A 14,829-nucleotide genomic window follows, 5' to 3' on the forward strand; every position below is an offset into this window, starting at 1 on the left:
TAATTATGCGTATCAAAGGGAATAAGCGATTACAACTCCACTATGAAACACTTATATGGGCACGGGTAGCGGCTTTGTTCCCTCGGTGACCAGCAGACGAAAAGTGGCGGGAAAGTTGAAAGGCGGTTACGGTGTATTTGTCCAGATTTATAATATTTTATGACAATGATATTATTGAGGGAAAATTCAAGCATATCAATTTTTCACTTCTTTCATAGTAAATGAGATGGATGTCAGTCATATTTTTTTTCTTGATAAGAATGCAAGCGCTTGACTGCAATCAAAATTTCGTCATACGTCTGGCAATGGGTGATTCATACGGCAGTGTAGATTGAAGTCGGAGCAAATTCTGTTGTGCACATAATATATTCTTCCAAGCTAAAGGTTACCCCTATCCTGCATGTTTGCACTGCAGTCAGAGCATTAACTTGAATTGTAACATTGGTTTCGTCTGTTTCCTTGCGCTACCTCGCAAACGCGGGAGACAGCGACAAAGAAAAAAAAAAAAAAAAAAAAAGGAAACAGACGAAAGAAATGGCCCAACCCACCCCCATACACATGTATATACATACGTCCACACACGCAAATATACATACCTACACAGCTTTCCATGGTTTACCCCAGTCGCTTCACATGCCTTGATTCACTCCACTGACAGCACGTCAACCCTGGTATACCACATCGCTCCAATTCACTCTATTCCGTGCCCTCCTTTCACCCTCCTGCATGTTCAGGCCCCGATCACACAAAATCTTTTTCACTCCATCTTTCCACCTCCAATTTGGTCTCCCTCTTCTCCTCGTTCCCTCCACCTCCGACACATATATTCTCTTGGTCAATCTTTCCTCACTCATTCTCTCCATGTGCCCGAACCATTTCAAAACACCCTCTTCTGCTCTCTCAACCACGCTCTTTTTATTTCCACACATCTCTCTTACCCTTACGTTACTTACTCGATCAAACCACCTCACACCACACATTGTCCTCAAACATCTCATTTCCAGCACATCCATCCTCCTGCGCACAACTCTATCCATAGCCCACGCCTCGCAACCATACAACATTGTTGGAACCACTAGTCCTTCAAACATACCCATTTTTGCTTTCCGAGATAATGTTCTCGACTTCCACACATTCTTCAAGGCTCCCAGAATTTTCGCCCCCTACCCCACCCTATGATCCACTTCCGCTTCCATGGTTCCATCCGCTGCCAGATCCACTCCCAGATATCTAAAACACTTCACTTCCTCCAGTTTTTCTCCATTCAAACTCACCTCCCAATTGACTTGACCCTCAACCCTACTGTACCTAATAACCTTGCTCTTATTCACATTTACTCTTAACTTTCTTCTTTCACACACTTTACCAAACTCAGTCACCAGCTACTGCAGTTTCTCACATGAATCAGCCACCAGCGCTGTATCATCAGCGAACAACAACTGACTCGCTTCCCAAGCCTTCTCATCCACAACACACTGCTTACTTGCCGCTCTCTCCAAAACTATTGCATTCACCTCCCTGATCACCCCATCCATAAACAAAATAAACAACCATGGACACCACGCACCCCTGCCGCAAACCGACATTCACCGGGAAAGTATCACTTCTCTCTTCCAACCCGTACACATGCCTTACATCCTTGGTAAAAACTTTTCACTGCTAGCAACTTACCTTCCACATCATGTACTCAATACCTTCCACAAAGCATCTCTGTCAACCCTATCATATGCTTTCTCCACTTTTCATAAATGCTACAAACAAATCCATCTGTTTTTCTAAGTATTTCTCACATTCTTCAAAGCAAACACCTGGTCCACACATCCTCTACCACTTCGAAACCACACTGCTCTTCCCCAGTCTGATGCTCTGTACATGCCTTTACCCTCAGTCAATACCCCCTCCCCCCCCCCATCCTTTTTAATTTCCCAGAAATGCTCAACAAACTTATTCCTCTATAACTTGAACATTCCCCTTTATCCCCTTTGCCTTTGCACAATGGCACTATGCATGCATTCCGCCAACCCTCAGGCACTTCACCATGAACCATACATACATTAAGTAACCTTACCAACCAGTCAACAACACAGTCACCTTCTTTTTTAATAAATTCCACTACAATACCATCCAAACACACCGCCTTGCCGGCTTTCATCTTCCTCAAAGCTTTCATTACCTCTTCTCTTTACCAAACCATTCTCCCTGACCCCTCTCACTTCGCACTCCACTTCGACCTATATATATATATATATATATATATATATATATATATATATATATATATATATATATATATATATATATATATATTATTTTTTTTTGTTATACTTAGTCGCTGTCTCCCGCGTTGGCGAGGTAGCGCAAGGAAACAAACGAATGAAAGGACCAACCCATTCACATACACGTGTATATACATAAACTCCTACACACGCACATATACCTACCTATAAATTTCAACCTACATATACATACACATATAATATATATATATATATATATATATATATATATATATATATATATATATATATATATATATATACATGTACACATCCATACTTGCAGCCTTCATCCATTTCGTCGCCACCCCGCCACACATGAAAATGGCACACACACACACACACACACATACACACCCGCGCGAGGTAGCGCTAGGAAAAGACAACAAAGTCCACATTCGTTCACACCCCTATGGGGCAGTGTGTGTGTGTGTGAGCGGATGTGGCCCTCCTTAAGTCTGTTCCTAGCGCTGCGTTGCTAACATTAGAAACGGCAGTCTGGTATGAAAAGTAAAGGCGTTTAAAAGTGAATCTTTTTAGATAATTTTGTAGGGTGAGCAGCGTTTACCTCGGTTAAAAGATACTCCATTGAAGAGTACCAGTGAAATCACGAGAAGCTTGCTGTCTAGATCCAAGGTCCGAATCAGCCTTACGTGCTGACAAATTCGATTTCAATGTCTGATATGATGTATTTATTTGTTAGTGATGAAATTATATTCATATTTGCCGATTTAGCCTTAATTTCATGAAGTAAAACAGCTTAAATCTTTGCAGTCAAGGTTACAGAATAATTTTTGGCAATATGATGTTCTTCGTATGAAAATTATACAGAAGAAGCTCTTTTAAGTATGTATAGAAGAATATGATACTAAACCTAAAGTGAATCTAGAACTGAAATTCAAAATCATCGTTTGTGAACCGGGTAACCAGACGACCACAGCAAGTGTTGCTCACTACCTTACTGAAGAGCCTTCGTTCGCTCTCGCTCCTCTTCTTCTCTCCCCCCCCCCCCTTCCTCTCCCCCTCCATCCCCTCCCACCCCTACCATCCTCTAGCAGTTCGGCCACTATGTAATTTGCATATCTATACCTTCTCTGCGTGAAAACTGCCAAAATAAATGGGCCATACAATTTTTTCCCTTGCACAATAGCTTCCCGTAATAAATATAGGCCGTTGCCACACACCACAATTGTGTTAAGCTTCTCAGTCCGTCCAAAAGTTGGAATTTCTCTTATAAATTAAAAGAAAAAGTTCTTGTTAATCAGAGTCAGGGTGGCATTTCCATTGAGCGAGGTAATCAGCAACATCCCGGAGCCAGAATGACTGCGGAGACGCCGTGGGACGAGATACCATTGTGCAAGAACGTTGCATTCAAGGTCGGCTCGCCCTGGGGAGCAGGGCTGTGGCGCACCTCATCATCGGCTCCTCGGGTGAAAGAGTCTCGCATCGTCCGTAACTTGTGAGTGGCCCCTCAGGAGCCTCGGTCGATTCTCGCCACTGCCACTGGCATACGGCTGCGTCTTGTGACCACGGGAGACGCTCTCGCCGGTGTTGGGCACGCACACTTGACGGTCCTTGTTAGTGTTGGTAGGGACGGAGGGGGGGGGGGGTTACTAGCTTGCGGGAATGCGCCAGAGACGGACTGAACTGTATATACACAGTTATGCTGTTATGATCAACCTGTTCTTGTTATAGCGCAGAGAAAAGGAAGGTTATGAGCAAAGTTTAGTAGCCTACAGATGAGGCTTGGACAGAAGTGCTACTTTCAATAGCAGGGAAATATGGACTCCTTTGGAGTGAGTTCTTTGACGAAACTATGTTCTCAGTGATGTAGCCAGAGGTGGTGACTTCTCGCTTTTAACCGCTTAACATGGTGGAGTCCCGGTAGCGCGCACACACACACGCACTCTCTCTCTCTCTCTCTCTCTCTCTCTCTCTCTCTCTCTCTCTCTCTCTCTCTCTCTCTCTCTCTCTCTCTCTCTCTCTCTCTCATATATATATATATATATATATATATATATATATATATATATATATATATATACACAAACATAATAACTATAATAATGTGTTGGGTGAAGTATTGCTCCACGATCTAGTAGATAGCACCGATATTAATACATTTAATGCTTGCAACATATTATCTTAATGGCGTTGCTTGCACAGCGGATATTGTATCCTCCGTGCCTGGTTTTTGCAACGATCGTGTGTAGCCTGGGGGTATAAATCGCGGGCGGCCTCTGTTAGTGGAGCCAGGCCGTGACTGGGTATTCTGTCGGTTGCTGAGTGTATTATGATCTTTGGACGTCATCACTCCCGGTACTGTAATAATGTCTTTAAAGATATACAGATAGTTTGAAGAGATATTGAAATGAAGTGTTTTAGGTGCATGTAAGAGTCAACCAGTAATGTGTAAGAGGGATTGTGGTGTGAACGTTTAGAAATGATGGAGTGGGAGTGACTAACGTGAAGAAATGATGGAGTGTGAGCAACGTGTAGAAATGGAGTGGAAGTGGGGTTTGAGGATGAAATAGAACAGGGAGAAAGGAGGGCATTTGGTGTACGAAGTAAAATATATAATGGAAGCAGATACTGTCCCATGCATTGTGCAAAACCAGTCGGTAGCCTAACGTAAACTAGCTTCTTTTTTAATGAGGAGAATCCCAGTGGCGCTTTACGGAACCATAGCCGCATTTGAATATTATAGGAAATGAGTTATGGAGATGAGCAGAACTAAGGCTGTCCAGAGGTTTAGCCACAGGTTTGCTTTGCGTTCTGCAGGCATCTACATCGTCCAGTTCACCCTACCTTTTCGGGCCGGACGTTGGGTATGTTCGTGCCTCCCACCATATTTTATGGAATTAGTTGAATAATACGAATCACTTTGATCATCTGAGTCCGGCTGGATCATTAGGTTAGTTTATTCCATCTTCGATTTCGGTGCATAACACAAGACGGCTTGAGAATGGATGTGAGCGGGTGCGGATTTTCTTCGTTTGTTCCTGGCGCTACCTTGCTAACGAGTGAAATGGCGAAAAAAAAAGGAGGTTGAGGAATATATTCATAACGCAGCCTTGAAGCTACAGGGGTTCCGTTAAGGGGATCACAGAGCAATAAAACCAATGAACTAAACACAAGGATAAGGTAAAGAATATATACACGGTTGAAGAGATACGTAATCAAGGGTTAAACTCTCCCCTTTACGCACAAATACTAATCACAAACCAGTCACCTTTTCTCCCGCAGCAACGCTGACCTGGCTTAACAGTCTAACCTAGCCGTTCTCTGTCTAGTGTAGCATAGCAACTTGGACCTGGCATAGCAACTTAACCTAGCGCGGTCTCTGACCAAACCTAAGCCTAACAAACACGTTGCTCGTGTTAGTCCTAAGTGTAAACGTTCCGATGTCGCATTTGGCTAAGAACTTCTCCATGTTAGTTTTAGCATTATTTTTTCCTCTTCAGTCGTTCGTTATAAAGGCACTACATTTAGTATTTCAGCCTCAGGAAAATGTTGCATTGGCGTTTTTGATCCTGAGGATAAAAAAAGCCTATTTGTCTTGAATGTTGCCTTTGCCATTGAATCACCTCTGTTTCTAATTTTTGCTTAGTTATTAAATAGGAAAGAAAGGTTCTAGATATACACTTGAAAATAACTGATTTAGAAAGGATTTTGGTAATGTAGAATAAAAGAATTACGTTGTGCTTTCAACAGACATAATTTACATGTGGCGTGCAGCGCCACTGAAATAGAAAAAACCAGTTTAAAAAAATTTCCCTTTAGAACATTTTTGTTGACCGCACAACCGGTTAATTAAACTACACGATGTGTGTGTGTGTGTTCAGTGCGCGCGCGCGTCGGTCTCACTGTCCTACAGGTTTTCAAGACGCGGTGAGATGGGTGAAGTGCACTGTAATGGAAGTTTCAGATCTAACGGCAGACCAAAAGTTTTCATTTTAAATTTGAAGTTGACGTCTCCATGGATAAACGTATTCGAAATTTCTAGAGTGACTTCCTTTTTTCATTTCAGAACAATCCCTAGCTCCCTAAATAAGTAAATGAATCCTTTCCTTTAGATAAAGTATGATTACAGTATATATATGGTTGGTTTTCCTTGACGATACCTTATATAGCATTCAAGATGAGTCTTTTGGACTGTGAGAACTGTTAGTATGCGACTTATTTCCCTTGAGTAGTGAGTCATAAGTCGCCTCGTCCCATCCCGTGCAGCGGCAGTTAAAAAAGAAAAAAAAATGCCCTCCATGACGCCGTGTTATGTAATCTTCTCTTCTTTGCTGTGTGCTTGTGTTACGTAAGCTTAAAACCACTGAAATGTACTGGAGAAACAAAAGCTGGGAATGTGTTGGTGTGATCGCCTGATGTTTGACACGGGGAAGGGGGGGGAGGGGGAGAGATAGGACGAAGCGGTTACACCCAGTGCAGATCCTCCCCGCGCGGGTCGCATAGATTCTTCAATATTGATCCAACGGAGGAGAAAAGAAATAGATAGAAGGAGGGGGAAAAATCCTCTGAAAGCTAATTCCCAAGCCCTCTTTAAGCTCCTGTATTTTTACGACGTAATGAATAGGATTTTCATTATGGTGCTAATTAATTTTTAGGGGGGGGGAGCGTTCTCAATACTGGCTGAGACGCCGGTGAAGGAAGGGGGAAGGGAGATAGAAGAGGGTGTGTGGGAGAGGTAATGAAGCCCTACCTGCCTCTGGCCTACCAGCCACCCACCCTCCCTTCCCCCCTCAGCTGTATCCAGTTGATAACCCCGCCTCGCTTATCTCAGCGAGGCACCTGGAAGGCATAGGGTGTAGTCCTGGGCGGCGGGGGGGGGGGGGGGGTATAGAATCGGCGGTGGGGCTGAAGCTGTGTGGGAGAAGGGACCAGGGTGGATGGGGGGGCTATTGAGAGTTGATTTACTTGGGGAGAGATGACACCCGTCCAAGATGGAAGGTGGGTCTGGGGAGTTATACTGGGGTGGCGAGGGTGAAAGGTGGGATACGGGGTGGGGGGGGGGCGCTAGAGGGGTGGGAGTGGTGAGGCTGCGGAGACAAGGGAACTCCGCAGTGAGGAGGAGGAATTAAGCTAAATATAGGTGTGAGGAGGGTGGGGAGTAGGCTGATGGTAGGTGTGGGCCGGATGGCGACCAAGCCGAAGGTAGGTGTGGGCAAGGTGTGGACCAGGCCGAAGACAGGTGTGGGGTTCAGGCTGAACAGGTGTGAGAAGGGTAGGAACCAGGCCAAAGACAGGTATAGGGAGGGGATGGGCACACACGACTCCTCACACGCCTATCCGTGCGCTGCTGCCGACACCAAATTACCACTTATGGTTCCTGACGTTAACTACACCGTCACGGAACAGAAGGGAAATCAGGATTAGCTTGCTGAACTTACATCCAGTGATGAATTCAAAGTTTACTCGTAATTAATGTTGATGTATTTAAATTATTGTCACACGTAAGAATTAATGCAATATAATTAGGCCAGGACATAAACTAAGTCATGTTCATGCAAAATTAAAGCCAATTACATAAAAGAGGACCGGATGATAAAACATTTGTGTCTGTGTACACAAGACAACCTCCGTAGTTAATTTGGGGCCATAGAGGAATAATGAAAGTAGATATGTTTAACAAGGTTGAGCCAGGTCGGGCGGCCGAATATATACGCTGTGAATGATGTGTGCATATTCGCATATATGAGTTGCATGACAGAAATGAAAGTTCGTATCATGTTTTAATGGCGTGCAATTTGTTTTTCATTCATGTGATGGTTGATGCCGCGTGTTGCATCGCCCTGTGAACTACTGTACCAGTATTAAACAGAACGACTGCCGTGAAAAATCACCGTAATTAACACTGTGTTGTGAGGAAGATACATGGTATATCGTGTCTGCTTAATTTCACCCATTGGAACGTACGATTTGTCATATATATATATATATATATATATATATATATATATATATATATATATATATATATATATATATATATATATATATATATATATGGTTCCACCAGACCACGTCGTCCTGTGGTTACACTGCGAGTGAGAATTCACCTTCCGAAAGGGTGTAAATTCTCTTCAAGGAATTTCTTCTTCCAAAGGAGTCCATCATTTCCCTGCTACTTGAAGAAGCGCATCTTTGAAGCTGCAGGAACCCCCAAGTGAAAGAAAAAATTATTGGGATATGATAATGATAAATGTAGACATACATATATACTAATTACAAGTTTAAAATCACCAAACAGAAGATCGGGGAAAAAAAATCTCTTTTGTGATAGGTTTTGCTCCAGACACTGTTGCCAGACAGGGCGATCAAGGTGGATAAAAGGAGGAAGACAATTCCATCCCATGGCTTGCTTTATCTGACTTTAGTGGGGCAGTAAAGAACAGGTTTGAGGAGGCTGAGCCGCCGAGATGTTTGTTGAGGAATGAGACGGACGCACGGGGAGGAGGGGGAACACACGAGATAACAGAGGTAATTGAAAGAGAGAGAGAGAGAGAGAGAGAGAGAGAGAGAGAGAGAGAGAGAGAGAGAGAGAGAGAGAGAGAGAGCAGCTCTTTAAGACGCGCGTTTCTTTAGAATTCTAGAAGTAATTACTCGTTACTTAACTTTGGTTAATTTAAGGTCGCTATTTTCTTCTATATATTTTTTTCTTGGGTATGACTGTGACTGTGGTTAAATTCTAAGGTCATTATTTTCTCATATATAGATTTTTTTGGCTATGACTGACCACTGTATAACCCAAGGGTCGTACTGTCGTGTTCATGAACTACGTACCTTCTCTACCCGTGGGTCGTAGATATGAACTATGTATAGTACCTTCTCTACCTCCTGTATATATTCTGGAAGACGTGTGAAAACGTTTAATCTTGACTCTGGCTAGACGGTATGACCCAAACGAGCAAGGAGATAACGACCTAAGGTTGTTAGATAATTACCTAGTAATACCAGTTACGAATTTTATTTACGTATGTATTGTAAAAACAGCTCTCTATCTTTATTTGATTTGAGCGGCATTTTCCGATCTTCAGTATATGTTCCATTAGGCTACATTTGAAGACGAAAATTGATTGAGATGATTGTTCTGTCTATTTGAAAATATATCGAATTTTTTTTTTTTAACATTTAGAAATATGTTCTGCGCGCAAGAACCAGGAGGAGCATTACCCACGAGTTCCATGATTATATTTGATAAAAGCTGATTCTCCCCTATCCCTGGGGATAGGGGAAAAAGAATACTTCCCACGTATTCCCTGCGTGTCGTAGAAGGCGACTAAAAGGGGAGGGAGCGGGGGGCTGGAAATCCTCCCCTCTCGTTTTTTTTTTTTTTTTTTTTTTTTTTCCCAAAAGAATGAACAGAGAAGGGGGCCAGGTGAGGATATTCCCACAAAGGCCCAGTCCTCTGTTCTTAACGCTACCTTGCTAACGCGGGAAATGGCGAATAGTTTGAAAGAAAAAAAAGATAGAAGCTGATTATTTTATGACTTGTATTTTGCCCAGATTATGTAATATATGGTGAGTGATGCGCCCCGTTCTTATAATTCCCTACATCATCTTCCTGTAACGTGCTTACAAAAAGGCTACAGTTTTTTCCTAGGAACTTTATCGAATGCAGTTCTCCTGAGCAAGGTCGAGCAGAGAGCCTGCGTCGAGGAAGAGTCGACACTCCAGGTTAAGTTTCTCCTCTTGGCCTCACACTGGCTAGGATGGCCTCTGAGGGAATGGCTAAAGAGGCCTCCATCTCAGGCCCACTCAGCCAGCTACTCCAAGAACTCCTCAAGACTCATACCTCCTCTTCACTGCTCCTTCATTTAACTCGTCCTCTCTCCTATTTTCCTTAATGAGGTGGTTAGATGGGGGCCGGGAAGAAAGAAAAGAAGAAGAGATTAGGCAAGGGAGATGAATTGGAGAAATAAAGATATAATTTCTTGGGTTGGTAAAGGTATAATATGGTGATGGTTTATTGACATGTGTGAGTAGGTTTGTTGGGTATGTGTTTCTGGTCTTTTGTTCATTTACCCCCTTGATAGACTTAGGTGTTTGTCTGTCTGTATTTGAGTCGGTTTTTCTCTTTGCGTCTTGAGTCAGTTATGTGTTTGTCTGCCTTCAGTACTTTTGCTTGCGCATTGTGATATAAATGTGATGCTCTGACGACGCTCTGTACGAGGCTTATGAGCAGAACAAGAGCGGAATAGATTTTACGCTTAGTTTCGGAGTTGTTAACGTGTTCCTTCTTCACTCTCCAGGCATACTGCAGGGGGAGAACAGGTGGCCGCCACGACCAGCCACCAGACACACCAACATGGACACGGAGACACAGAGGTGAGAGAAAAACCATTTACTGATTTATATATTATCATGAGCCTCGTTCATTTACTCATTTGAGTGAAATGTTTTGATTTACTTTTAGCTTAAGTCAGGAGGTTGTAGTTGATACTGTTGTGGGCCTTGGCATGGTGAGTATAGCCCCAGAGACGAGAAATAATGAAGTGAATGTTGAAATCTACTACTGGACTGGACGCGAACGAGTCGCGAGAGTCTACAAGGCGGGCTGGATGTCATGTGTGCATTGTGCAGGGGGTGCTGGAGCAGTCCATCCGGTGGGACACAGTGTGATACAGCGTTGAAGCAGGGGGCATAGTTGATCATCCCTTGTGGGTGGTGTAGTGAAATCGTAGGGTAAAGTTGATAGGTATGGTCACTACGTGGCAGGCACAAGGTACGTTAAACACACAGAAACTGTGGTGATGTCACCAGATGTTAGGTAGAACACACACACACACACACACTGTGATGGTGCTTGCTGGAGTACATATAAGACGTGGGGGAGAAAGACGAAGAATCCTGGAAGTCGCTCTGAGGAGCAAGGTGAGTGGCTGTGGTCGTTGACCATCGAGGCTTCTGGACGACAACATTGGTGATGGGAGTGTTACCCACCGCACGAGGAACACGACCATTGAACAGTTTGGGTCGAGACAGAGAGCCAAGTTGTCATGACTGTGTATAACTCATCACGTGCAAAAGTCTGAAGGAAAATGACTGATATAAGTCATGCCAGTTTGAATACGGATACATTCACTGTAACCAACTGTAGCTGTACCCTTCAGCTACAGTTGTTACAAGATGTTCCTGTCAGTTCAGTATAATCTTCTAAGGAAGGTAAGATACTCGAATAGGATATTCGGTGTTCCAGGTGTTCCACCTCCTTCAAAACTCGGAAATCATATCCCTCTCTCTCTCTCTCTCTCTCTCTCTCTCTCTCTCTCTCTCTCTCTCTCTCTCTCTCTCTCTCTCTCTCTCTCTCTCTCTCCTTTGATCTCGAAGCGGATTTGGGTTCGCGATCCGCGCGCGGGGAAAAAAAAGAAAATCATAAAGAAAATTCCTCAGAAGCTGACGTAACGCATCGCTTTTAAGTAATCCGTCGTATCTTTATTCCACATATTCGTAATCCATGGGACGCATTTTTACACTAAATCCTGACGTTTTAGAAATACTGGCCGTATTATTCCCAGTCCGCTTCCCAGCCCAGCAAAATCTTGTGTAGTGTGACGTGCTATTCCTTCCTCGTCATGCCTTACGATGGCGTCCCATATTAGTGTAAGAATATAGACCTTTATTGCTATGTATGTACAGGTGTTGCACAGCCATGGTGGACACAGTTCAAGTATCTTTCAGAGGACAATATCGTCATGGACCATCAGGTCCTCTGCTGCCTCCTTGTCCTTCCTTCCTTCCTTCCTTCCTTCCTTCCTTCCTTCCTCCTCCCCCCTCCCAGCTTGTGGTAGCACCGCGACTGAAAGCTTACCCTTGGCGTCAAAGAATTTCTCCCTCCAAAGGAGTTCACATTTCCCTGCTGCTGGAAGTAGCGCAGCCTTAAGCTACAGGAGTCCTCTGGGAAGAGACCCTGAATAACACCTGGGTTCTTTCTCAGAAGTTGGTCTTGGGGTACATTATAAAGTGTACTTTATTCACGAAAATATAGAGAGGCATATTTGTATCTGGGGTTTTACGTTCTGAACCCGAGGTTGTACGAGAATTTGAGATGAATAAATCGGACATTATATTGCATTCGTACACGTCAGATAGTCTCTCTCTCTCTCTCTCTCTCTCTCTCTCTCTCTCTCTCTCTCTCTCTCTCTCTCTCTCTCTCTCTCTCTCTCAAGCCACGGGTCTGAGTAAGCTGGTCACAGACGAAGCGACCCAGTCACTGATCCTGGTACACATCTGCCTAAATCGGATTGGGTTGGAGTGAATATAATGGCCTCGTATGTTTGCTCCCTCCCGGTGAGAGAGGGAGAGAGATGCCAGGACCCGGGGATGTCAACATATGTTAATATCGAAGTCTGAAGGAATGGGTCGGGAGGGTGGGAGAGAGTTGCCGAGCTTGTATGGGACGAATTTCGCTCCCGTTGGGAAGGGAGGAAGGAAAGGTGATGTGGTCCTAAGGAAGGGGTGGGGTAGATAAGGTGATGGGGGCAATGTGGCATGATGGGGATGGAAGGGTGAGGAGCCATGCTTGGTGATGGGGTGCTACGGAAATAGACGAGAGACAGTATTGCAATCATGCCGTTCCTTTGAAGGACTCCATGAGGCTGTTGGAACTGGCATGTCCTGCCAGTGGTCAACTCCTCTCTCGAGGAGTCTTGATCTCTTTGTACCCTCACAGTCCTACGCCAGGCAGTACACATCATGGACCTCCTCTTCCTTAATCGTATCACTTCCTGTAGTAAGTCAGTCCCCAGTGTTAGAATGTTTTGATAAGTAGTTCGCTGTGTTGGTTTGGGTAGCACTTGAAGGCGCTTCGTGATTATATGAATACAGTAGAGAAAGGAAAGTATACATCGAGGTTACTTGCTTGTATGAAGTGATAAAGAAATGTTTATATTAGTTTTGTATAGTAAGATTCCACAAACGGAGATAGCAGCAGTGTGGATGCGTAAGGCACCAGACGGTTAAAGGTGAGGAGGAGGAACGAAGGACACAAACAGTGACCAGTCGAAGTATCTGAAGGATAGAGTGATAAGGGTATATATGTATATATATATATATATATATATATATATATATATATATATATATATATATATATATATATATATATATATATGTGTGTGTGTGTGTGGCGGACCCTGCATGACTGTGGCACAGCTTTAGAAACGCATGTGGTGGACGAGGCCGTCCCAAGTACCGTCTCCAATTGCGGCAAGCGTCCTGCCACCAGGCAGACCCGGCCCACACCCAGGTACACCCACCTACACCCTGGGACACCCACCTACACCCAGGGATCACTCGCCTACACCTGTGTCTCCTCCCAGCTAAAATACTCTGAGCCGCTGTAAGAGGCTTTGGCTAAACTAGGGGAAAACTGTTTAGTAGACCGTATTATATTCCCCAGATTAGCATATACAAAAAGCGTATAACACATGTAGAAACCACGGAAACCACTGTTGGGACTTGGTTGTGGGGAGGGGGCTCTGGTTGTGGTTCAGTATACATGGCAGAGATAGAGAGAGAGAGAGAGAGAGCGTGAGTAGATACGAGCGAATGAGGCCATTTCGTCGTTTGTTCCCGGCACTACCTCGTTACCACTTTAAATGGCGAACGTGTATGAATAATATATACATAAATGCATATTTTTACGTCTTTCAGGATAGATTATTTTGAGCAACCCGGCTCGGACGAAAGCAATGATCAGTTCTTTGATAAATAGAACTTTTGTTTAGCTGAACTGCAGACTCGGTCGTTTGAGTAATAAAACAAAAGTACCGACCTTTACTTTGGGAGGGATTCTTGTTTCTTATATACCACCACTATTTTCATTTTCCCCGTCTGTAGGTAGAGGCTGCTGCCTCCCAGGCACAGGACTATCCTCTTCCGCGGGTGTCGAGGCCAGACCCCACCGCTTCTCTTGTGACACCAGCAGCAGGAGCGGCAGCAGACTTGGCCCCGGGCAGAGTGTGGTGGTGAGGCCTGTAGCGTCTGTCTATTACACACACACACACACACACACACACACCCTTCTCAAGGTGTTGCCTTCCCCTCTCCTAGGATAGTCCCTCGGGCTCTGCTCAAGACCAGGTTCCACTGTACGTACACACACACACACACACACACACACACACTCACACACGGTACAGGGCCCATCCAGTATAGAACTCCATCCCCGTACAGTACAAATACATAATTGATTACACACGTCCACGTCTTGCAGTCGTTCTGGCCAAGGTGTTCTTACTGCATGAAGAATAAGTCTTGTGATTCCTGAGAGAGAGAGAGAGAGAGAGAGAGAGACAGACAGACAGACAGACAGAGAGAGAGAGACAGAGAGAGAGAGAGAGAGAGAGGCCATCAGGAAGGGACAGGTCAAGACGTCTTTAACGAATAACTGATCAGGATTATCTCTTGACACACTGGTGAGGGTATTTCTGGACTCCACAGTATTACTCACACCAGCGATTAAGCTCCCTCTCGAGCAGGATTTAGGTAGAGTAAAGACGTGGGAGTAAATCTGTGTTTAGTTCTCACGAGCAACATA

Source organism: Panulirus ornatus, chromosome 41 (assembly GCF_036320965.1).
Source record: "Panulirus ornatus isolate Po-2019 chromosome 41, ASM3632096v1, whole genome shotgun sequence".
Classification (NCBI taxonomy): domain Eukaryota; kingdom Metazoa; phylum Arthropoda; class Malacostraca; order Decapoda; family Palinuridae; genus Panulirus; species Panulirus ornatus.